Source organism: Alligator mississippiensis, chromosome 3 (genome assembly GCF_030867095.1).
Source record: "Alligator mississippiensis isolate rAllMis1 chromosome 3, rAllMis1, whole genome shotgun sequence".
Classification (NCBI taxonomy): Eukaryota; Metazoa; Chordata; order Crocodylia; family Alligatoridae; genus Alligator; species Alligator mississippiensis.
The window spans coordinates 221938081-221963704 of NC_081826.1; the positions used below are offsets into that span (position 1 = coordinate 221938081).

General features: G+C 45.1%; 1 long non-coding RNA gene across 5 annotated transcripts in view; it reads right to left on the reverse strand.

The window, feature by feature from the left end:
- LOC106738276 (uncharacterized) overlaps window positions 1-25624 on the reverse strand; it is a 48558-nt gene that overhangs the window by 17955 nt on the left and 4979 nt on the right. For 4 of the 5 annotated variants that reach the window (XR_009461046.1, XR_009461045.1, XR_002087281.2 and 1 more), the window contains exon 2: window positions 19744-19906. The exons of the other annotated variant lie outside the window; for it this stretch is intronic. This is a non-coding gene — a long non-coding RNA (uncharacterized LOC106738276). The remainder of the gene's footprint in view (window positions 1-19743; window positions 19907-25624) is intronic. 5 annotated transcript variants of the gene reach the window in all.

The following is a 25624-nucleotide window of genomic DNA, read 5'->3' on the forward strand; positions in this document are numbered from 1 at the left end:
CAACCCACCAGGGCCATACCCAAGTCCAGCTTAAGGCCTCCCAAATACCTGATTATGGGTACAGCTATATCAAATGAAGAGGAAAGAGAGGCATTTTGTCATAATTTATTATTAGAAAGCTGAAGCTTATTCCATTGGGTAGAGAGAGCTGCAGCATTTACTTCCCTTCTTTTTCAGCATCAGAAAAAGCCCTGAGGACACTGTGAATGTGTCCTGGGACAGTAATAGTTTCCTTGTAAGTCAATGAAAATTATGGAGGAAGAGGACATAAGTAATTCTAGGAGATCTAAAGCCTGAACCACTGACATTTCAAGAGGCAGTATCCTTCAAGTTTTGTGACAGCAGTTGAATCTGATCCTTGACTTACAAGTTAAGTACTATTATTCGCATTGATGTTATTTGGGAAGGAATTACTCTCTCATCCCATTTATTTCACCAATGAAGTACCCAAGCTTTCTCAAGCAAAACCAAGCCTCAGTGGGTTCCAGCTGCTTTCACTCTCGCAGAAAACTGTCATTAACAAATAATTTGGGGGAGTCTGTTGCTACGAATCATTTCATAATGACAAAAACGCTGCTCAGTCATATCTACATAAACCATGATGAGTTACCACCTGTATTATTTTGCTCCCTGCCAGGTCCTCTTATTTTCTAGGTTTGTCCTTCAGAGAGAGACATAGTTATTCCTTTCTAACAGCACTTCTCATGTATGCTAAATAAGATAAAGATTGTAAACACTTGTTAGACTCACAAAATATTTGCTCATCAATCTCTTAGCTGCCAGTGATCAGGAAATAGTCTAATTTATGTTAACCCCAACCTAAGGAATAAGCCAAAAGCAAATTTAAAAACAGATCATAAAAGGATATATTTCATAGATTCATTGATGTTTGGGTCAAAAGGGCCCTCAGTAGATCATCAAGTCCAACCCCCTGCCCTGGGCAGGAAAGAGCACTGGGGTTAGACGACCCCAGCCAGGTGTATGGCTAGCCTCCTCTTAAAGACCCCCAAGGTAGGGGAGAGCATCCCCTCCCTTGGAAGTCCATTCCAGATTCTGGCAACCCTTACTGTAAAGAAGTTCTTCCTGATGTTTAACCTAAATTTGCTCTCCATCAGTTTGTGGCCATTGTTCCTAGTTACTCCAAGGGGTGCCCTGGTAAACAGAGCATCTCCTATTCCTGGCTGCCCCTCCCCCACGATGAACTTGTAGGCAGCCACAAGATCAACCTCTCAGCCTTCTCTTGCAGAGGCTGAAGAAATTCAGGTCCCTCAATCTCTCCTCATAGGGCTTTGCCTGCAGGCCTTTAACCATATGAGTGGTCCTCCTCTGAACCGTCTCGAGGTTGTCCACATCCCCCTTGAAGAGCAGTGCCCAAACCTGGACACAGTACTCCAACTGTGGCCTGACCAATGCTGCATAGAGGGGAAGTATCACCTCCCTGGACCAGTTTGTCATGCACCTGCTAATGCATGATGAAGTGTGGTTAGCTTTACTGATCACTTCATCACATTGACAACTAATGTTCATTCTGGCATCAGCAATGACTCAGAGATCCCTTTTCACTGCTGTGCTGCTGAGAAGGTTCTCCCCCAGCCTGTAAGTGTGCTGGTGTTTCCTTCTCCCTAAGTATAGCACTTTGCACTTATCTTTGTTGAACTGCATCCTACTCTGTTTTCCCACTTTTCCAACCTGTCCAGTTCCACCTGGATTCGTTCCCTACCCTCTAGTGTGTTAACTTTACCCCATAATTTGGTATCAAGTGACTGATGAACACATTGAAGAGCACAGGTCCAAGGACCAAGCCTTGTGGGGCTCCTCTGCCCACATCTTTCCAAGTCGATACTGACACATCCACCACCACTCTCTGGATCCAACCCCTAAGCCAGTTTGCCACCCACCTGACCATGTAATCATCTATGTCACAGCTGCTCAGTTTATGTACGAGAACAGGATGAGATACTGTATCAAAGGCCTTCTTAAAATCCGAGTAAATGACATCTACCTCGACTCCTGTGTCTAAGCATTTTGTGACCTGGTCATAAAAAGAAACAAGGTTGTCAGGCAGGATCTTACCTGCTATGAATCCATGCTGGTTGCCCTTCAGCATTTTTTCTCCCGCTGGACTCCCACAAATGTGATCCTTAATAATTTTTTCAAAGGATTTCCCAAGAATAGAGGTGAAACTAACCAATCTATAGTTATCCGGCCCTTTTCCAGTCCTACATTGGCCCTTTTCCAGTTCTCTGGGACCTGACCTGAGCACCATGAGTGCTCAAAAAGCTGTGCCAGTGGCTCTACTATGACACCGGCCAATTCCTTCAGCACCTTTGGATGAAGATCATCCGGGCCTCCTGCCTTAAATACATCCAGTCCTTCCAAGTGCCTCTTCACCAAGTTGGCGCTATCAGTTGGTGGGCTGGTGTCCTTTTTGTGCCTGTCTATGATCCAATTGGGAGATTTGTCCTGATCCATGTTCAGGAATACAGAAGCAAAAAATTCATTGAACAGCTCAGCCTTGTCCCTCCTATCTGTCACTAATTGCCCTAGTTTGTCCTGTAGGGGTCCTATGCTATCCTACACCTTGCTCAGAATACCCTTACAAATATCATCAGAATATACTTAGAAAATTGCTCTAACTAACCATTAAACACTGAAGACAATAGAACAGGCAACTAAAAGAAATAGTTAAATAGAGTCTACTTTTAGTATTCAACAAAGATGCATCTTTGTTTATAAGTTCTACTTTAAAGTTGTGTTCTGGTCTAGTGAATAACCTTGACTTCATTCCGCTGTACAGAAATAAAGCATAGACAAAGAGACTTGCTTATAAGGGGTTAAGAGGGATACTCTAGTATGAGCAGCTGGGTGGTGTTACAGCAGGTTATGAGTAGCCAGGTCTGGGATCAAGGTGCCAACTGGGGTCAGGAGAAACAAGCAGATTCCAAGGACAAGATGGGCCAAGAAGCCAACAGGTCAATCTGAGAACAACTGGCCAAGTCAGGAAGCCAGGGGATCAGGCAAAGAGTAGTCTAGAGCAAGCTGGGTTGAGAAGCCAGAAAATCAAACAGAGAGTGGAGTCAGAGCACAAACTAGAGGGAAAAGAAAGGCAGTCTGGGATCAGGTTGAGCCCTGTTCCTCAGATACTTCCTGTTCCATGTCAACCCCCAACACCTGTCCCTTCTGCCAAATGAGGGGGACTCTGGCACCTGCTTACCACGAGTGAACCAGGCTGCATTACCTCCACCACCTACTTCTGAGGTTCTGGTTGCATTTTCCCCTCACTTTGTCTTTTATGCACTCCCTACCCATGGCCTGTCCAAGTCCCAGGATCACCTGATTAACCTTCTTCTGAATAAGCTGTCCATCTATTAGACCAGGAAGGAGGCTCTGACCACAGGGAACCCAAGTGAATGTGTGGCTGTTTTCCTGTCTTTCTTCTACTCATGTCTTCAGGCAAAATTTCACTGGGTGGCATCCACTGACTCCTTAGATTTGTTCAAGGGACAGTGGGTGCTGACCCATATGCTCTAAGGGAGGACCTGAGTGTCCTCCCTTAGAACACTCATTACTAACCTTTGACCAACATTACTGTTACACCCTGACTCCATGCGGCACCCAACGACTAGGGAGACGACAATCCAATTGCTCACGGATCCTGTTACTCATTAGCCAGAGCAAGTAGGGAGCAAATACCAGCACACATTGCTCACAACAACTTTATTAAGAATGGAGACAGCTTCGGACTAGCTCCCAAAAAAAACAACAAACCAGGGAGCCACAGTGAACAATAGTTCTTTTCACATTTTATACACCTTGATTCATGCTCATTAACATTCATTCCACCCTTGCTCACCAGGGTGTTGTGTTCCACCCATCTCTCCTCCTATCTCAAGCTCTGCCTCTGTTTACTGTTTGCTTCATTAGCATGGAATTGCCTATGCATTTATTCATTTACAAGGCTTTTTGCTATGAGAGCATGTCTAAGGCCTTCACCCCACTTCTTCGGTCAATGGGCAGACTTTGGAGGCTTCTTTACTGATCACCATTCACCCTTTTGCATATGTTCATCTAGGATTCTGTTACCAATTATGTGTTGTTTTTCACATTCCAGTCTGTTTCTCAGTCCCATGTACTACCATCTTCCACCTTCCTAAAGCTTCACTGCATTCACAGCACTCAGACTCACACAGACTCACTTGCTGCTTTTTCAGAAAAATGGTTAACACAGTTAAGATGGTTACTCAGCATAAGCAAATGGCTGGCTTAGCATAGGCATTCATAAGCAAAATCTTATATATAAAAGCTATATATCTTATGACACTATTATATGGTTAAAAAACTACTTGCCTAAGCATCTCACAAAGTTACTTTTAATATATCATTCTGCCTTGTGGTTAGCAGCTTTTGCTAGGCCACAGGTTAAAGCCTTGTATTCAGCGCAAATCCAGTGCTCCTCAAGATCCAGATATAGTCACCCTAACAATTACCATCCCTCTTTTCTCATTTGTCATTCCCAAAAATCTCTTGTTGTGCTCCAAGTAGTCTCCCTGATAGAGGAAGATTTATCATTTTCTTGATAGGCCTCAGTCCACCACTCTGCAAAACAAATAGGCTTGTTTCATGTCAGAGGTTTATGCAGAAGAACTGAAGGATCAGCTGACATCAGCTGGCCACTCTGGTGCCAGTGAATGATTATAAAGTGATTTGCTGAACAAGGCTGTGTAGCTGCAAATTATTTATGATACTCTATTCTTTGTCACTTACCATATTTATCAAAATCCAAGAAGAATCTGAATTTGTTATAATTTTCCATGTATAGAATGTAATTATTGGAGGGTTATCTTAAATTCATCCCTCCAACTGCTGCAGTGGAGAAAGCAGTGACAGGGGGAAGGCAGTGGGAGAGGCAATGTGGGAGGCAGTAGTGGAGCAGGCGGTACAGAGGTCAGGCTGCCTCACCCCTACCCATTGTGCCCCTACACCTTGCCTCCTGCCACCTAGAGTTATAGGGATAGAAAAGAGGTGATAGAGAGCAAATAATTCATCGAAGTAGGATGCAAAAGATTTCCTTATGGGCTTTTCTTCTTATTATTATATATAAGATAATGTATTTGAATCTTATTAACCACATGGATCTACTAATTCATAGGGTAGCCTGAAAAGATGAAGCAAAAAACACATACTTTAGAGACAGAACCAAATCCTACAAAAGTCTACTCTTGTTTGTACTCAAGCACCAAATGCCACTCCAGAGAAAGAGAAAAGGTAGAAAAGTGTTTCTGGGGGGTTTGGGGGGTATTTTTGTTGGGGTTTTTTTTTTGGTTTTTGAGGCTTTGATGTAAATGTTCACCTTTGAGTTCTGTAATACACTGAAGAGTTAATACCCATTGCTCAGAAGGATGGCCTAAGTGAAATCTAGGCACATTATATTAATGATGTCTATCTCAATATCATTCTTTAAAAAAAGTGATATGAAGAATTATGGGAGAAACACTGAAAAGGAAAAAAAATGGGATGAAGATAAAATCTGATTTAAAAAACCTAAAATATGATATCAGTAGAATTATATCAGCATATAACTAGTGTTACAGTGTAAGAAAAGATCCACTGTCTAAAATTACCTTTAACTAAAAAATAAAGATTTGTCAGTTTGAGTTTCTTTTCAGTGGTAACTGTTCTTCTTCTCCTTGCTTTCTCTTTTATTCCCTACTGTCAACAATAAAAATGCCTAGTTTGGCATCCAATTATAGGTATCCAATTATATTTTATTTTTCTCCCTGTTGACATTCATGCATAGAAATACACCACTATGCAAATTAAAAATGGAATCACCAAACCTTTTCCACAGCCTTTTTTACCATAAGAACTTCCCTATGGCCATATATATCTTTATTTTATTTTTTCAATATATAATTTTTTTGCTGTGCTCTTTCTTTCTCAGAAAGAAATATCTGGTTTTGAATTACACAAAACTGAATTTCATTACTTGAGTTGCACATGTCTTGCCATTACCATGCTTTCTTTAGGCCCCCTTTGCATGTTACATTTATGCCTCAATTAATGTCTTAATTTTGGCATTAATGGGCAGGGTGCTCCACACGCACCCAATTAAAGGCACCATAAAACAGAAAATAGCCATAAAAAATGTTCCTCATAAAGGCTGCTTATAGACATTAAAAAAAAAACAACCCCACCCCACAAAAATGCACTTTACCAGAAGAAGCAGCATGTTAGTTCAACCTGGCTTCTCAGGGCACGTCCAGATGAGCACACACATGCCTTTTGCCCCTTCTCAAACCCCTTTGAGGTAAGGCAACAGGCACGTGCGGGAATGAAAAAAATGTTCCCTGCGCTGCAGGTTTGCAGTGTGAGGAGAAATCCAGGGGTCTAAAAAAATCTAAGTTTAAAAAAGCGGAGCAGGGCACGATCTGGGACAACCAGAGGCTGGGTCCTCCACAGAGACACTCTGGCTGCTAGAGCATCTCTGTAGTGGGCCCCTCACCCTGGTGCTGAAACACGCAGCCAGCCAGGCCACATGTTCAGCACCAGGGCTCCAGTGCTGGTGGGTAAGGTGTCCCCCAGTGGCCCTGCCCACTCCCCCAGCCCCCTAACCCCTGCCCTGGCCAGCCCCCCCAAGGCCCTCGACCCCTGCCCTGCCTCGCCTCAGCCCCCCCAAGCACCCTGATCCCTTCCTCCCCATAGTTTAAAAAAAAACCCAAAACCCAGCACTTACTGGCAGTTGGAGCTGCCATCTGGCTGACTGGGGCCCCACCTGCACAGTGTGGGGCAGGGTGACAGCCCCAGTGGCCCCAGCCCAGGCTCTGCTGCCCCCCTGCTGTCCTGTGCTGCCCAGGGGGCTCTACCAGGAGGCCCTGGAGCCCCCCCACCCCTGCTTCTAAGGTATGCAGAGGCTTTTTTTTCCATTTTTTTCTGTTTTTTTAAACTGACAGTGCCTGGGGTTGTAGGGGTAGCCACGGGGGCCTGGGGGTGCAAGTTGGGGGGTGAGGCTGGGTGGGGCAGCCATTGGGGGCCTGGGGGAGCAGGGGTGGGGCTGGGGTTGGGCCTGTGGACCTTGCGGGGGGCATAGCCCCTGTGGGGGCCATTTGGCCCCTGTTGCGGGGCTGCAAACCTTGTGTGGGGCGTAGCCCTGTTGGGGGGCCATAGCCATTGTGTGGGGGCCATCGCTCCTGTAGGAGGGCAGCAAAATATATATTCATGAATTCATGAAACATGTATTTAAAGTTCACTTTATTATTATGATAAGAGACTTGCTTTAATGCTGTAGGTATATCAATAAAACATTGTCCAACTGATAGCTGTCTCTGGCTCTGGCTCTTTATAGTGCTCTTTTGTTTTACTTGTGGAGGAACATGGATTTGGCAGTATTTTACAGAGTGACTTTGGGATTTTTTTTATCAGGGATTTTTCAGTTTTCCAGTAGGGAACACCAGTATTCCTGCCAGTGGCAGGACCCTGCCTGCTCAGAGCTGGCACCTTGGAGCCAGCTGGCTGTGGCTGACCTCCTGGACAAATGGGGCCAGGAGGACATGCTTTGATAGTTCAAGCAGGCCACCACACCCAGAATATCTTCCAGGCAATAGCTGCCCAGATGACCGGGCAGGGGGCACACGTGGCAATAGTGCTGCACAGAGTCCACTGGCAGCTGGCCCAGAGGAGCAGAAGCCTCTACTGGCTGTATAGTCCCCATCTGGGTCTGGCAAGTGCACAGCATGTCACAGCTAGGTAGCAGCCCCCACTGCCAGACTGCTGCAGTGGGTACAGGGTGCAGGGAACTCTCAGGACTGCTTCAGCAGTCCAGCTGGCACAAGGGGTAGTGTCCCCAGGTACCAATTGGCTGGGCCCCAGAAGCTCCTGGAGCTAGTAGCCCTGAGCTAATTGCAAGGGCAGGTTTTTATACTGCTGGGGACAGCACAGGTGCTGGCCCCAGGCTCTAGCTCCCCCTGGCTGCAGATCCGGGAGGAGGAGCCAGGCAGGGTTATTTTGCCCCACGTGGCTCAATTTGCTCCATGCCAAAGTGCATGTCTGAGCACATGCACCGAGGCAAAAAGCCCCGGCTCAAATTTGCACCACTTCTATTTGAGCTGCTGCAAGTGCATGTGCTTGCATGTGTGATCATGTCCTCAGAGTCTATATAGATTGGGTGCTTCAGTGGTGCTTCTTGGCACTTTAAATTAAAGCCAATTCAATCAGCTATCAGATAAAAGCACCAAAAAAGCCCCACTAAAGCATCTGATCTATATAGATGTTGGGTGAGCTAGGTCCAACTAATACAATGCCATTTCTGGGCATGTGCTAGGCTTGGCATCTCCCTTGCTGAGCTTAAAGTAAAGCACCATTTTGTTTTGTTTCTTAACACCTGTAAGCAGCCATAATGTCAAACATTATTATGGCTGGTTTGTATGGCACCTTAAATTTAACATGTGGCCAGGACTGATAGCTGCTTGGCTGCCCAGATAGCTCCAGAAGAATCAGACCTACTACCATATGTACTTGAATACAAAATGACATTTCCCACCCCTCCTCCCCCTGCATAGAGGAAAAAAGACCATCTTATATTCACATTCAAAGCAGAGGGGGGAGGAGGTGTATGCTATGGCTCTGACTCTGGTCCTGCCAGGCACAGCTCAACTCTGGCTGGGGCTGTGGTCTCTCCCAGGCATGGAGCACATAGAAACTTCATCCCCTGTCTGGTTAATCAGCCGTACTGACATAGCTGTATGGCCAGGCAAAACTGAGCTTCCATTAGCTGGGCTCCAGGATGGAGCAGCCCAAGTGGCATCTGACAGGAAGGAGTGGGGCAGAAGAGGGGACAGAGACTGGGGAGTTTGGAGGAAAAAGGTAGAGACTGTGGGGAGTTGGGGGTGGGGAAGTGCAGGTGGCATGGGGGCAGGAAGGTTACAGGGAGAAGAAGTAAGCAGGGCAGAGGGCAAGGGGCTCATGGTCACTGTCACCTAAGCCCCCACTTCTGCTCCCTCCACTGCTTTCCCTGCTGTAGCAGTGGAGTGAGGGATTCAATAGAACCCTCCAATACTTAGATTCTATACCTGGAAAATTATAACAAATGTATCAATTTTCCATATATAGAAGCTAATTATTGGCGGGGTCATCTTATATTCAAGTAAATGCAATAGTTAACCAGATGACCAGCTTCAAGTGGTATTTTATTGAGCAAAGGCTGAATAGCAACTTCCTTGAAAAAGAACTACCAGTTGTCTTTTTTAAAGTTTCAATGGCCATGTCTACCCATTAGGGCTGTGTGAAGCTTTGGTCACTGACTCAATTTGGCAGAGATTCGGCCTGATTCAGCAGCCGAATCTCCAAATCTGAATCAAATCAGGAGATCCATTAATCTCTCCAAATCAAATCGGAAGCCTCCAATTCAATTCAGAAAGATTCGACAATTCATACATAGCACAACTTTATCTGTTTTTTCCACATACCTCAAGGTACCAGGCAGCTTGTGAATGCTGAGATGGAGCGGAAGGAACTTCCTACAGGAGCACCGGGGGGTCCCCAGTGCGCTTGGTGGTGGATCCAGAAGTGGACCAGAAGCACTTCCGGTCCACTTCTGGGTTCACCGCGGAGCATGCGGGGACCATCTGCCACCCCCCAGCTTGGTGACTGATGCCTCCTGGGTCTGAAGGGGCACCTTGGGTCCCCCTGTGGCCAACCACTAAGTCAGAGGGGTGCAGGGGGGTCTGTTGCCAAGCATACAGGGGGGCCCCCCGCGCTCCTGTGGGAAGCTCCATTCGCCCCACCACCTCAGCATTCACAAGCCATGCCTGGTACCTCGACATATGTGGAAAAACCCATATAAAGCTGTGTCTATGCTCAAATTGCTGATTTTCCAAATCAGAATTGAATCTTCAGATTCAGATTCAGCTGAATTGAATTGGGACAATGATCCAGATCAGAGAATTGGCCAAATCCAAATCAAATATGGCCACTTCACACACCCCTACTACTCTTGCACATTACTGTATTTTAGACTAATCTAATGTGAAGTAAAGCCTCACCATCTACACGTGCATGGCAATTAGTGAGATTAGACTAATGTGAAGTGCCATTGGCTAGTACCGACACATAGAGGTTATAACCAACTGTACTTTAAATTATGCACCTAAGCACACATGTAGACACTAATGTTGGGCATAAATTGTGCCAGTCAGCTGCACCAGCCTTCTTCCTGGTGCTGAGCCAAATGGCTCACTAGCTTCTCTAACCACATGTCATGGGTAGCTCCCCGGACCTCTGGCCTGGCCCCTGGGTCCCCTGTCAGTATTGGCCTGCCCCTTGGACACTGTGCCCCACTGCTGGGGGCATGTACCAAGTGATGCAGCCCCCCAGTCTCTTGGCCCAACCCCCCATACCCTTGGGACTCCTACCAGCTGCTGCCATGTCCAGCTTTCCAGCTGCAGGGACACAGTCAGGGCACCCAGGTGGACCCAGCAAGAGACTGCTGACATTGCCATCTAGGGGAACATAGGGGTGCAGCAGGAGTTCAGAACACAAATATATGCAGACTTAGCCAAGCTCATATGGGAGTGTAGACATAGACACCAGCACTCCCAACAGCAGTGCTGCATCAAGGCCAAAGTCCTGAGGGAACACTGGGCCCATGTGAGGGACCACAACTTGCTGAGGCCAGGAGCATTCCCTTCACAAGGGAGTTAGAGACTGCATCCTGGCCTCTGCAGACCCTGGTGAGGCCTTCCATGTGTTCTGTAGCATGGGCAGGCTGCTGTAACTTGCACTGGGCCCCACCAACCAGGAGGACTCAGTGCGGGAGGGCCCTTTAGGGTTCCCATGCTAGGTCCCATAGTGCTCCCTGCCCTTGGCCTCACCCAGCATCTCAGGCAACCCAGGCCAACACCTGCCCTAGCTACTCCACAGGTGAGCCCCTGATGCAGAGGACAGGCTGGAGATGGCCCCAGGATCCACCAGCTCCAGCTCCTCACCAGAGGGGGCCACTGACCAAGCAGCCTAGTATCACAACTCAGTGCCCCAAGATGCCTTATCAGCCAAAGCACCTCACCGCAGCCTGGGCCCTCCCTTCTCTCCCTAGCCAAGCCCCCACTCCTGCCTACTTGAGTTTCCCCCTCACCCCCAACATGCAGGAATGTAGGAGGCAGTTCAGGTTTTTATCATGCACCCCATGAGCTTATAGCTAGGCAGCCAGGGACCCATCATATGCAGAGACACTCATCAATGGTAGGAATCTCCTCCTCATCTTAGGGTGTCAGGCACTCATAGCATAGATAAAAATACCCCTCCAGATGGTGGGACACATTGCAGAGGAGTGCAGACTTGCCTGTGGTGCCACTGAAGCTGAGGGCCCCACGCCACATTTTCATCTGCTCCCAGGGAACCATGCTGATGAGCAGCAGCAGGCTTAGTGGGTTGGGCACCCCACAGTGTACTCAAGCATCTCATCACAGTGTGCCTGAGGGATTCTGACCAGAGGCACACTTGGGTCACAGCCCAAATATGGCAGGGGCTCTGTTCCAGACTGCCTCTCCAGAAAGGCCTCCGGGAGGGGGGCAGCATCACCAGATCTGTGTCCCAGCTAGTGGGGGGAGACACTCACCCCCAGAACCTGGGCACTGTGGGCCCAGCAGCATGGGAACAAACTGCCTGGCCTGTAGGGAAGAGAACGGGTGTTGTTCCAGAGCCACTGTTGCATCTGCTAGCAGAGGCCAGCCAAGGCCTGGCCTGGGTAGGGTACAGGAAAGGCAGGCTGGCTGCAGGAAGCAGCAAACAACTGGCAACCACCTGTGGAAGCGCCCACCTGGGCAACTTGCCATGGTCCCTGGGCACCTGTGCGCAGATGATCCTTGAACTGAGGGTGGCTGGCACACAGCCCCTTTGTATAGTGCATGTTATCTCTGAAACATTGCCAACACTCACAAAGAGCCTTTCTGTCCTTGGTCTGCAAAACTGGCAGCTGCAAGCAGGGGAGACCTACCAGCTTCTGACAGAGATGAGACTGCAAGGATGCCACCACCATCTGCAGGTGTGGTCCACACTGGGCACCTCTATCAGCCCCAGAGCCAAAACTGAACAAGTGCCCCTGGAGTGGTTGATCACTATAGCTCATGGATTCTCAGGCCTCATGCTGCCAGGACATGAAGAGGGACCAATTGCACCTCACTCTTGAGCAGAGGGGACTCAACGTCCAAGAGAGGCAGGTCACCCTCAAAGAGAGGCACCTAACCCTGGAGGAGGGACCTTGCCCTCCTGTAGAGGCTGCTGGAGACACAGGAGCAGCAGCACATTGTGGTATGCCAGGCTGTGGAGGCCATGGAAAATGACTAGTGCATCCTGGACATGGTTGCCAGGGCCAGCAGTACTTTTGTGCTGCCTGGCACCCAGTTCCCAACCCCAGCCCTTTCTGGCCCCTGGCAGCCACCCATAGACCAGTGTCAAATACCCCAGTATGTGTGGGAAGAAGTGCAGTGCCACCTGCAGTGGCCAGAGCCCCCTACCCCTGCTCCTGCTCCTGGATTCCCAGTGGCCTGGCCCCCTGCTTGCCCAGCTCCATGCAGTCCCTGAGTAGGAACTGGCAACAGCAGAGCCAGCTCCCCACACAGGCCCTGCTGGCCCCAGCCCCATGAAGGATGGGGAGGGGACTAGGCAGGCTGGACAGCACCTGCCCTGACCCCTGGCACAGCCCCCAGCCCTCACCATAGTGGCTGGACCTGAGGTGGTGGTAGAAGAGGCTGGATGCCTCTCCTCAGGATCTATGCCATAGGTACCTTCTCCCCACTGCCTGCCCCCCCCCCCCCACACACACTCTTTCAAAAAGACATTTGTATACAGGGTTTCATGGGGAAGAGGATGCTCTTGGTCATGGGCACTGGGGTTAGGGGTGGGGTCTGTTGTGGTGAGAGCAGGAATCTGTTAGTGTGTGGTGGAGGGAAATAAAGATTTGTTTTGTTGCAAACTGTTTACAGTCTTGCAGTTGTCTTGTGGGCCTGGGGTCTAGGGGCAGCTGCCCAGGTGCTCTACTGCAGTGGGTGGTGGAGAAAGTGGTCTAGGAGAGCCTTCCACATACAATGCCCTGGCCCCCACTGCTGGGTGTGTGGCTCACCCAGGGCCCTGGGTGGGGAGAGCAGGGGGGAACCCTGTCAGCAGTGCTGCCACCACAGCCAGCACTCAAGAGGCTAGGCATCCTCAGTGTACCATGCCTTCTTCACCAAGGCCTCATGCAAGAGTTCCCCTGAGGCCTCACAGTTGTTGTGCAGCACACAGGCTGGAACAATGACCTGGGGGATCTTGGCCTTGGCAAGCTTTAGATAGGTGGTGAGGGTGCACCAGCACCCCTTGAGGCACCCAAAGGCACACTCAAACAGCATGCAGCTCTCACCCAGGCACCTGCTGAAAGTGTGGGTTGAACTGGTTGGTGTACAGATGCATGAGCTACAGCAGCAACAGGTGGGTGAGGTCCTGATGAGGAGGAACAGGACAATCATGTCACCCAGCTGCAGGTCTGGGGCTCCTGCTTTGGTGTGAAGTAGCCACTCTCGACCAGGGCTGGTGGAGTTCCAGAAAATCCAGGCATCGTGGGTGCTACCAGCTCAGCCAGCGTAGATGTTGGTAAAGGCTCCCCCAGTGGTCCACCATGGCCTGCAGCACAATGGAATGAAAGCCCCACTGACTGTTGTAGGGGCAGTGCATACCAGGCAGGCATGTGATGGGGAAGTGTGTGTCACTGAGGGCCCCAAAGCACTGGAGGAAGCCAAGCGCTCAGAAGCCCACAACCATCTCCAGGGAGTAGGCGACTTGGACTACGGTGTTGGCCAGCACGTGCTGGAGGGTGCCACAGACCTCAAGGATGACCCCTCCAGTGGTCATCTTGCCCACCTTGAACAAGTGGCCAATGTGACTGGTGGGCATGGTCAGCTTCATGAGGGCAATGGGCATTCAGGTCTCTGCGAGGAAAGGCTGGTACATGGTGGTGGGCTGGCATTCCAGGTGTGGGCCAAACTCCTGCACTAGCTCCTGGAACATGGGCCAAGTCATCCACAATGAGTCCAGACACTGGCCGTCATCCCAGGTGCACAGGATGATGCAGTGCCACTAGTCCTAGCTAGTGAAGTGGGCCCAGAAGTGGCAGGGCCAGAGCCTCAAAAACTTGTGGAAGGCAGCTGCAGGGGCATCTATGTGCCCATCATCTGCGTTGCTGCTGCTGTCTAGGAGGTGGCCCAGGGGCTGGTAGCCACTGGCCTAGGGGCTGTGGGCCACAGGCCGGCCCATGGACCCAGGCATGGGGCCATGTAGCAGGGTGGGGTGGATGAAGACAAAGCACACCAGGACCAGGTGGTAGTTAGTGCAGGTGTGCAGTGTGGCTACCACAGCAGTGAGCAGAAGCCCGTGGTGCTGGTCGGCTCTGCTTGGGGAAGGGTAATGCACATCCATGGCACACTGGGCACAGGCTCTCAGGACAGTGTCCTGGAGGGCTGTGCCAGCAAGCTGCATACTGCTCGGGGTCAGAGAAGTATGTAGCCAGGGAACAAAGTGCAGGGCAGCCTTTTAAAGACCAGCCCTCTGGCTGCTGCAGGGGGACAGAGCAGGGCAGGAGCAGCCCTGAACTGAACTGCTCCTGTTGGGCTCAATTTGTTTCTGACCTGGGCACGCATGTAGATTAGTTGAATGCACAAGAATACACAACAATTTACTGCACAGTCAATTCATGCACATTAATTGCACTTGTAGACATGGCCAGTAGCATTAAACCTCTTTTTTTCTGACAGATTAACATCAGCCAACAAGACAGTGGATCCAAAGGAAAGTTCATGGAACAAAGTATTCCCAAAACCTCTTGTGCTGTAGTAAATGTCACTGGCCTAACTAGAGCAGAAAGGACTTTGCATTTGTTCCCTCTGAATCCTGTTTGCATTCTCAGAAGAAGACAGTTTGGCTTGATTGACAGTTTCACCTACTAGCTAATGAGACATTTCCTAAGACTAGATGGAATTCAAATCAGCCACCAATTTAAAAGCAATCCAGATTAACCAAAATGTCAATCACTCAAAACAGTCTCCTGTCTGAGATGTTGCAGAATACGGTGGAGGTACAGCACAAAGTGAAAGCATTTTTAAAAAGACCTTTATGTGGCAATTGGGTATAGCTATCTTCCCTTTCACTTGAGCCCTTACAGATCACCTCTAAAACCAGGATTAGTCTTTCACAAACACTAAAATCCAGAAAGTGATATGATTTTATACAGGTATACATGAGGTTTCCATCCTTCAAATGCTATTAAAATGAAAGGGAATTATGGATCTAGATTGCCACAACAAAGTCTTCCAAAATGCACCTCACCAGTGCTTAAGAATAAAGATTTTTAAAGAGAAATATGCTGAACAAGTCATGAAACCAAGACAAAAATCACAAGATTTCACCCTTGATTAAACTGACACTCAGTTTTGAAAAATGCTAGTATTCACAAGACAAAACCATTCCTAGTAGAGAAGAGAAAATAATACCAGTTATCGACTCCTGCATACTTTAATCTCTTTTAAAATTTATATATTTTCCACAGGCTGCTAGATTATTAGTCTATATTAATTTTTCTTTTAAATGAACAGGCTCAGATTCATGTCACCTACAATTCAGTACATCACTTTAAATCTAAGGCAACTACAGTCTTTCACTAGTGAACCAGTGAAAGATGTCAAGCACTGTGTATAGGTTCATTTATCTTTAAAGGGGAAACTGCCAATGGTTATATAAGGTACGACCTGTATTAATTGTCAAGTGGATAAATGCATTTTAAGATAAAGTTATAATTCATTGACTAGTTTCCTGTTAACTGATCCCGTAGACTCATTATTTCCTACCCTAGTTTAACATTTCTCTTTCCTTCTTGACTGATATTTAGTCATACTTTAGCCTAAGAAACATTCATATTTATGCAAAGATTATAATGCTCTCTCAGGACTATGTAATGCAAGGTTGATAGGTTGACAGAAAAATAATTGGAAATATTCTGCCTTAAAAAAAAAAAAAAGAGTAGAGTAGATGTGATGATCTAGCTAGAAATAGATTCTGTTCACAAATGTCCTCTTTGGGAGTGAAAACTTGAGAACGCTATTGCTTACAAGGTACATTAGAAGAGTAAGGACCTGCAAAACCCTTTAAAGATCTTAAGATTTCTGTTTAGATTCATGTGTACAAAATTAGTGATTTGATCAATATGGTTTACAAAACAAAGAGACACAGGTCTTTCTGTCCATCTTTGCATGTCTTTCAGCACAGCCCTTCATTTCTCAGGCTTCCAGAGGCTGATTTGACTGACATAATTTATATAGCACAAGATTTATCAAGTTCTGACCTTCATTATTTTCTAAATAAGTAACATTCCGTCATGTTAGTAACATTATTCTTTCACAATGCCAAATACAGTTTCTCTATGTAAAACTAAATGATAAATATTTTAATTATGCCAATCTGGAGAGAGAGGGCTGGGATGCTTAGAGATTTTGTGTGTTAATTCCAATTAATGCACAACGAAAGAAGCAATGTGTTCGACTGACACATGCCAAATTTGTTCATGTTATATTCAGCAGCTGAAAAGTATATATTAATTATTTGTCCAATTCTGAATATTTCTGCTTGGAAGAGTTTGCAGTGCAGGATAACTATAGAAGTAAGAGATTCAACAATTGATATAATTCAATTTCCCCTCAAAACTTTCTGAAACTTTCAATTCAGCAGTAGAAATTTTCTAATATAACTAATTGTAGAAGATTTGAACAAAGACGGTTTCATAATTTTTAAGATACAAATAAAAAACACTATCAAACCGTAAATTCCTCGCTATATTATCTCATTAGCATCCCTCAAGCCATTTTTTTTAGAAATATATCTTAAAAAGTGCCGTTTACTATGAGCTTTTGTTTTTAGTCTTGTAAAAATTCTAAAGTGGAAAGTAGTTGAGGGAAGAATTCAGAATCCTTTTTAAATGATGAACTGGTGGAGCACATTCCTAAACAGGGGATGTGTCTACACATCCATTAATGTGCACTGGTTACTGCACATTTAATTTCATATTTGTATAACCAAGTACTAAATAAATGCACAGTAACTAGAGTTTCTCTGCAGTAGCACCAGCAAATGCCTTTTTTGTGATGCTACTGCCCAGTAGCCTAATAATGCTGCACAGCAGCACATTATCAATATCCATGCTGTGATGCAGTGCCGCACACTATTATTAGGCTACTGTATATTTAGCATCTTGTGTAGATGCACTCAATGAGACTCGCAGTTTTCAAAGGACAGATTTTTTTTCTTAAGACCTCCCAAAAGATTCTCCTCTCTAAAGATCTTCAGTTCAATAATACAGACACAAGAGGGTCTAGAAAACAATTTTAGGATGGGGAGGATTTTTGTGGATGGTATCATTAATTAGATCAAAACTCTAACCCTTGGGAAATTTGCCCATGAATATGAAAGAAGCTTTACAATGCACCCAGACTCAAATGCAAAACAAAATTATCTTGCCAACTTCAGTACAACATCTAAGAAATTTTAGCACAATAGGCACATCTATAACATTAACTTTAAGAGAGCCAAGAGTTTTGAAAAACGTTATTTTAGTATATTGAAAATGCATGGTATGACAGTAGAATTTATACACACTACCAAAATTCCTTAAGTATCAATTTAATATTTTATATCAGGAAATTGCATATTCCTAATATCTTCCAATCATTTGCTATCTTATGGCACATTAAGTTATGTTCTATCCATTGTCTACCTAGACCCTTTCATTGCACAGAAAAGAACAGACTACAGTTTCCAGGTTCTCACAGATGTAACATTTAAAGGCTACTGTATGTATATGAATGTCATAGATTCATAGACATTAGGGCTGGAAGGGACCTCAGAATATCATTGAGTCCAGCCCCCCCAAGGGCAGGAAATCAGCTAGGGTCAAAGGATCCCAGCAAGATAAGCATCCAAACTTTTCTTCAAAGTGTCCAGAGTAGGTGCTTGCACCACCTCTAGAGGGAGTCTATTCTGGGCCTTGGGGGCTTGGACAGTAAAGACGTTTTTCCTTATGTCCAGCCTAAAACTGTTTTGGAGGAGTTTATAACCATTGGACCTTGTCATCCCTTGGGGCGCTCTGGTGAACAGGCATTCTCCCAGATCCTGATGCACACCGCTTATGTATTTATAGGCCATCACCAGGTCCTCCCTGAGCCTGCGCTTTTCCAGGCTGAAGAGTCCCGTGGCTCTCAGCCTCTCATCATAAGGCCTTTTTTCTTGCCCTCTGATCATGAACGTGGCTGTCCTCTGGACTCTCTCAAGCTTTTCCACATCCTTTGTAAATTGTGAAGCCCAGAATTGTGGTAGTATGTGTGAATACTGTTTCTAGGAGGTGATAGAAACTTGAGAAAGAGATTTAGATAGCTGATATATCTTTTATCTGCATTCATCTAGTACATATTTAACCTCCGAATCTGAAACAAATATAAGAATATAATTCTATTGTATCATATTTATTAATCCTGTAATGTATGTTAATTTGGAATTCAATTTAAGACTTCTTTATAATCTTCTTTTAGTTAATTTCTTAAGTACTGTATTCTACTTTAAATTGCCTATGTTACTTAATTTGTTTATGTAATAGAAAATTATAAAATGTGACAAAATTCTCTCCTTTCTGTGGAATCCATCTGAGTATTTCATATAACTTTGAAAATTTATGTTATGTTTTCTTGCAGAGACAAATTATTAGAATGCTAATGCAAGGAGCTTAAAATAAGAGGGAACTAGTATACCACAGCATTTACAGCAACTCCCTGTGTGGCATTGCTTATTGTTTCTGAGAACTCTTGAGAAAAAGCTTGAATAAGGGCATGAAGAAATTGTGAAAAGTGGCAAAAATTCAGTGATACGAAGCAGCAGCTTATATTAAAGCTATAGGAAACAAGGAACATAGACAGATGTAGGGAGGCAAATGAAAACAGGGGACACAGGATGTCCCCACAATTCATCCACAGGGGAGAGAGACAAAAACCCAGAAGGCTGGCAGTTGTGGTAAAGGAAAACAAACTTCTAGTCTTTTCCTAGAATAAAAAAATAGAAATTGTTTCCTGAATTCATTGACTGGGAAAAGGGAGATGAGAGAAATTCTGAGAAATTGTGAAAGGTGAAACAAAGCATGAAAGAACTAGACAATGTGGGAAAGGGATTGAGGTGGTATGGAGACGGGGGATGGAAAAGCTTCACATTTCCTCCTGATGCAGAGAAAAGAAACAGTGGTGAAGTCATGAAAACTCCATCTCCTATTTCCATATAGAGAAATAGCTTAGAACAAGGCTAGGCAGGTGGTATGAGCCCACGTCTTAACATTACTAAGAGACTAGAAAGCCACCTGGTTTGGTCCTGTCTACAAGAGAACAACTGTAGCTAGGAGGAGCCTGTTGTGATGAGCAGTTTACTTGATACAAATTTTACAAAACCTGTTATGTTCACTCCTGGATATGTAGCTGAACTTCTAAGCTTTTAGGTATTAATAAATACATATATTAAAAAATAAAATGTATTACTGTTCCTAAGCAGGGAAGGTTTCATTTGGTAGTAACTGACAAAGATTGTAGTAAACTCCCAAGTAGGAAGGAAAGAATGTGGGAAAGGAAAAACAAAATTAAAAAAAAAAAAAGAAAGAAACTGAGTGGCACAATAGCATGCTAAATGTATTTGTTTACTTACTTTTTGTTAAGAAGATCCAGATGTGTAATGAGCTGAGGACCACCAAGGAAAGTCTGTGGAAAACGCTGCAAGAGGTTTTTGTTTTGTTTACTTTTTATTTATGTTTTAATTGTGGAGAGGTTCCTCAGATCATTTGACAGTGATGATGTCTTTAGAGCCCTCCCTGTAAAAAAGAGTACTAGCTTTACCAGATAACCTGCCTTTCCATCACAACATGCATCATGTGAAAAGAGTTTAGAGCACGGTATATTTCAGGAAATGAAAGGTGCTTCCCATCCTTTGCAAGTTCTTTACAGAGATGTTTGAGAAGACCAGCAGCAAAAACCAGAGGCCCACATGCTTCCTACTAACCAGGAAATGTTCTTTTTCCCCATATATGTCATACCAGGAGCTAGCATTCTCTCTTCTTTGACACTTGCCAGCATGAGTGTAATAGAGGCCATGCTGCCTTTCTATATGCATCACTGATATCTATGATGAGCATCATCCCTCCCACATATATTACAGTAAAAGCCATGTTATCCAGCACCTTACGAGCTGGCATGCTCTATTAACCGGCATGCCGACTTGTAAGGTAAAAGCAAAACTGGAAGTGCCCACTGTAGCACTTCCAGTTTCACCAAGCCCCCACAGCTTGGGGCAAAGCAGCCTGTGCTGCTGAGCCCCCACAGCCCAGGGCATAGCAGCCTGCTCGGGGCCCGCCTTCCTGGCCCTTGGGGCCCACGGGGCCCGCGGGAGGGACAGCGATGCCATGAGAGAGGCAGCAATGCCCTGGACATGGTGGGAGAGGTGGTGGCCCGAACAGGGAAAAACATGTGTTCAAGCTTCTCAGTTAACTGGCATATTTTGTTATCCGGCACTCCCCATTCCCCATGGGTGCCAGATAACAAAGCTTTTACTGTATTAGGCAATACATGCCAGTAAGTAGCAGTACTGCTTTTGGTCATAAGATTACTTCTTACCTTACAGCTATTAGATATACATACCATAAAATCTAAATTAATTGACATGTCTTCACAGGTGAGCACTCAAAATGCCACAGATAAGACTGTAGATACAACCTGAAATGCATCCTCGTATAGATATAGATATATATATAACAAAGTATTAAATTGCATGATGAAAAGTGCAATACACATTTTTCTAAACTTCTGATGTGTGGCATAATGTAATCAAGGGTATTGGTTGTAGCCATGTTGGTCTAAGTAAAGACCTAAACAACCTTGTCTGGCATAATGTAATGCATTTTCATTCTTTTATACACAACATTGTTTCTCCTGTTGTAATAAACCATTAACTCTTTGTTGTTATAGGTTCTTTTTTGTTTTAGGCGTTGTAGAAGGGAAAATGTAAGCCATAAAGTAGAAGGTTCAGAAAACAATGAGCGAGCAAATCAAAACAGGGGTTTGGAATGGAAACTATTATGCAACCCTAGAAATAGCTCTCAGCACTGAAAATAAAGATAAGCTGCTTCAGATAAGACAATTATTATACATCCTAACATTTTACATTTTATAGCTGATTGAGAAGCTAAATAGTAGCTATGGAACTCCATGACCAATTTTGTTTCTAAGTTATTGAAAAGAAACCACTATAATGTGCCAAAATGAGCAGCTCCTGAATTACACTCTCCATAACTTCCTTGGGTGCACTATGCTATGGTACATTAAATTGAATTAAGTAGCTGAATGTTTTATATGACAATCATTTTATTTGATAGTGCCTTTAATTCAAACACTTCAGGGGTGCCCTATAGTGCAAAAAGAAAATAAAGCAGCAAATCAAATTACAAGCCTGTTAATTAAGAGCCCCATCAAAGAAAGAATAACTAAGAGACAACTGTTGCACTCCTTAATCATGTTTCTTATGTAAAATTTCCATAGCATCAATGTAGGCTTTGCTTGGGAATGGACTAAGAACTGCAGGAATTGGCTCACACAGCCAAAATGACTGAACATTTTCACAGCATGTTCATTTAAAAGGCATTTTACAAATATTAATTAATTACTTAGATGGCAAACTCATTGAGGCAGGGATGGTGTTTATTATGTATCTATACAGAGCACCTAGCATGCATAATATAGCTCTAGTCTATGGTAGGGATCCCTAGGTGCTACTGCAATACAAATACATAAATAAACAACAATGACCATAACAATAATAATACATTATTTTAAAACCCTATATAATCCAGCCATGTGGACAAGGCCTTCTTGCAATATGCAGCCCTAAATTATGTGACAAGAGTTCTATGACAGAGAGTTGTACTAAATATGTCAGTAATATGTGGCACAGTTATTTATAAAATAATTTGATAAGCTGCATGGCCCTGTGTCAGTTAAGCAGAGAATAGGTGAAGTGAAGGGCAATGAAATGCTGTGTTGGAAAGAGCAGGGATGACCTGCTGCAGGCAACAGTTACCCTATAATACTCTGAGGTGTATGGAATTACTGTTCTGAATCAGAACAATATTTTTTCTAGTTCAGTAGTACGTCACTGGCAGAGGACAGTATCAACCACTTCAGAGAAAGGTGTGAAAACCCCTATAATCAACAATTACGGGTGCAGACAGAAGTGCAGCTCCCAGCTGTCACTCAGAACAATTTCTGCAAAGTGTTCTGAGTTAGAACGTTACCCCAGGCCAAACAGAAGTTCACTATTGGTTCCAGCGGGGACAGGAATCTTGCTGCAGGCTGGGATTCAGTCAGGTTCCTATAGCAATGGCCACGGCTCTCTAGCGGTGCTCACTGTTTTCAGAATGGGAGGTGGGAAAGGCAACACAGGGAGCTCATTTTGGGGGATCCCTAGCTGGGATTGAAGGGTGGGGTGGGTGAATTGGAGCAGCCCCCCACCCTCAGGGGGGACTCCAATACACCTGCCCCACCCTCAGGGTGAGGGCAGGGGCTGAAAAACTCCCAGCCTGAACTCCCTCCTCTCCCTTCCTCCCTCCCATTCTGAAAACAGCAACAGGCTGGGAGCTCCACAGCTACAAAAGATGCTACATTTTGAAATGTCTTTATCTGATACCTCACGCAATGAGGGGTCAGATTTTCACCTGAGCGGCCATTTTTTAAGCGGTCTGCAGCCATGCACTTGTGTTTGGTCACAGCTATAAACTGCTTTCTGTGGCCAGATCAGGCAAAAATTGTCACTTCTGTCTGCACCCTATGAAATACTACGACCATAGAAGAATGTCCCTCAACCTCAGGCTTATGCTATAAAGCAGTGGTGTGCATCCATTTAATGCTGTGGGTCAGAATGATTCCGTTCGGGTCAGAATAGATGCACACTAAACCCTAACTGCCATCACCAATTTTCCCCATGGTGGCATGGGGAAAGAGCCTGTTACCACCACTTTTCCCTACACTGGCAGAGAAAGTGACTGCTGCTAAAGCCCCTGCTGCTGAATGCCACTGAAGTCCCACATCTGTATGCCAGATCAAATGGCTCTGCAGCATAAATCAGGCCCACAGACTGCTGGTGACAACACCTGCCACAAAGCATAAGTGTTTATATTCCTTATCTTTATTGTGCCTAATTTAACTGTTCTAATATTTATCTCTTTTGAGATTCCTACTAAATTCCTAATTGCAGGAGCAATTTTCACAGCTTAGTTGTATTCTAATATTATAAAAGCCTAAGTCTGTCTGTCTATCTGTCTGTCCATAATGCTTTATTCACACTTTTATTGAGTGATGGAAACAGCCAATCAGAGTACTCCAAGCGTGAGTGAGTGCCACCATTATTCTGAAATTGCTGCTGGACCAGACAAGGGGTGGGGGAGCCAAGGCCAGCACCTGACCCCACTCCCTGCAAAAGGCAAAACAGGGACAGCATGGGGCATTAGGTGATGGCACTCCATCCCAGGCCTCTCCCCCCTCACCACCCTGTCATTCTTGATGGGCAATTAACTAGTATCGGTATACATGTACAATAGAAAAATCTGTTTCAAATATATTGCACTTTTAGTTTCATTGGCTTGCCCTTGTTTTTGGAATAGACAGAAATGTATCTTTAACTTCATCAAGGTTCAAGCTGGGGCAGGGGGCTGAACTTGATAATCTTCCACAGTCCCTTCCAGCCCTATTGTCTATGAAATCTATGCAATATGAAATCCAACTATCATGACTCCTTTTATTTAACCCCTCTGTAAGCTAAACAGTCTACCCAAATGTTTGTCTTATGGGAGTGTTTTCATGCTTTCCACTATTTTTCTATAATTATCTCTGAATTCCAACCCTCTTTGTAAGAAGGACCTGGAATAATTTCTGAACACAGTCTTTCCAGGATAGATGTGTCATCAATTTGTGTAGCGTATCATAAAACTTTCAAAATTATTTTCTGTATTCACCTGAATGCTGTTTGCATATTTTTACTTCAGATAATTAGCAAGCAGAAATTTGACTGAGCTGTCGTACTTTTTTTTTTCCAGACTGGATACAACAAATTCAGAGTCTAGAAAAGTATGAGAATAATTTAAGGGTTTTTATTTGTTTTTGTTTTGTGTTGTTTCTGTTGCAATACTTATTACCCTCTGTTTTTCAATATTGGATTTTATTTGCTCTTGTATTTCACATTCACTTTGTTGTACTGGGTTTCTGCATAGCCATTCACTTAGAAAATAAGAATTAACCATACAGGCAAATAATTGCATAGGCTAGAAATATAAAATACAAATGCTCGTGAACAATAAAAGCCGTTAGCCTGAAGTCAGGCAAAAGGCAGGTCAGGGCACCTTGAAGACTAACTTGTTCAGAAAGGCATAAGCTTTTCTACATAGTAAGATAACTAAGATACAGTCACTTTTTTTGAGACTGATGGGGGGGACATAAGAAACCAGCAACGTACTGATGTAACATGTTTATAAACAATAAACATACAATGATACACAATAAAATATTAAAATCAGACATATCTTTTATAGGGCTATGCGAAGCTTCGGGTGCTGATGCAATTCAGAGGAGATTCGGCCCAATTCGGCGACTGAATCTCTGAATCCAAATCAAATCAGGAGACCAATAAAAAGATTCGAATCAATTCGGAAAAGATTCAGAGAGCTTCAGGCAGAATCTCCAGCAGAGATTCAGGCAGACCCCCACCAGGTCCCATCTCCTGCCTGCTCCCCCAACCCTCCTGAGCACCCCCAACCGGCCCCGCTCCTCCAGCCCCATCATTAGCTGCCCTACCCAGCCCCAGCATCCCGGCACTTAAAACAAACACACAAAAAAAGCCTCATACTCACTGGCTCCTGCCAGGTTGGGCGGGGGGGACAATCCCTGCTTCCCTACACTGCATGGAGGGCTCTGCCATGAGTCCCCATCCCCCACTCACTCTCCCTCCCTATCGATGGCTACCCCTCCCGGCCCTGACTCCCGGTTCTTAAAAAAAAAAAAAAACCCCACTCACCAGCTGCTGCAGCGGCTGTTATGGCTTCTGGGGGCTCATGGCAGAGCCCCCCACCTGGCAGCAGCCAGTGAGTGCAGGACTTTTTTTTTTCTTTCTTAAGACCCAGGATGCTTTGGCCCAGCGAGGCAGCCATTGACGGGCCTGGGAGAACAGATGGGGGATAGGGCCTTTTTGATTCAGAGATTTGGACAATTTGGCAGCGGCCAAATCTCCAAATCAGATTTGGTGGAATTGATTCAGGACAGTGATTCAAATCACCAGTTCGAATCACTGTCCCTCGAATCAGCCAAATCCAAATCCAAAGCAAATACTAGCCACTTCACACAGCCCTAATTTTTTATAGGGAAAAAGTGATGGTATGTTATAACTAATATCCTATAAGGGCACACCTTTCTTCTTGATGCAGCTGCTACAATGAAATGCTGTAAGTTCTGAAGATGATTTAAGGACCAGCAGGATTGCTAACTTTGTCTGC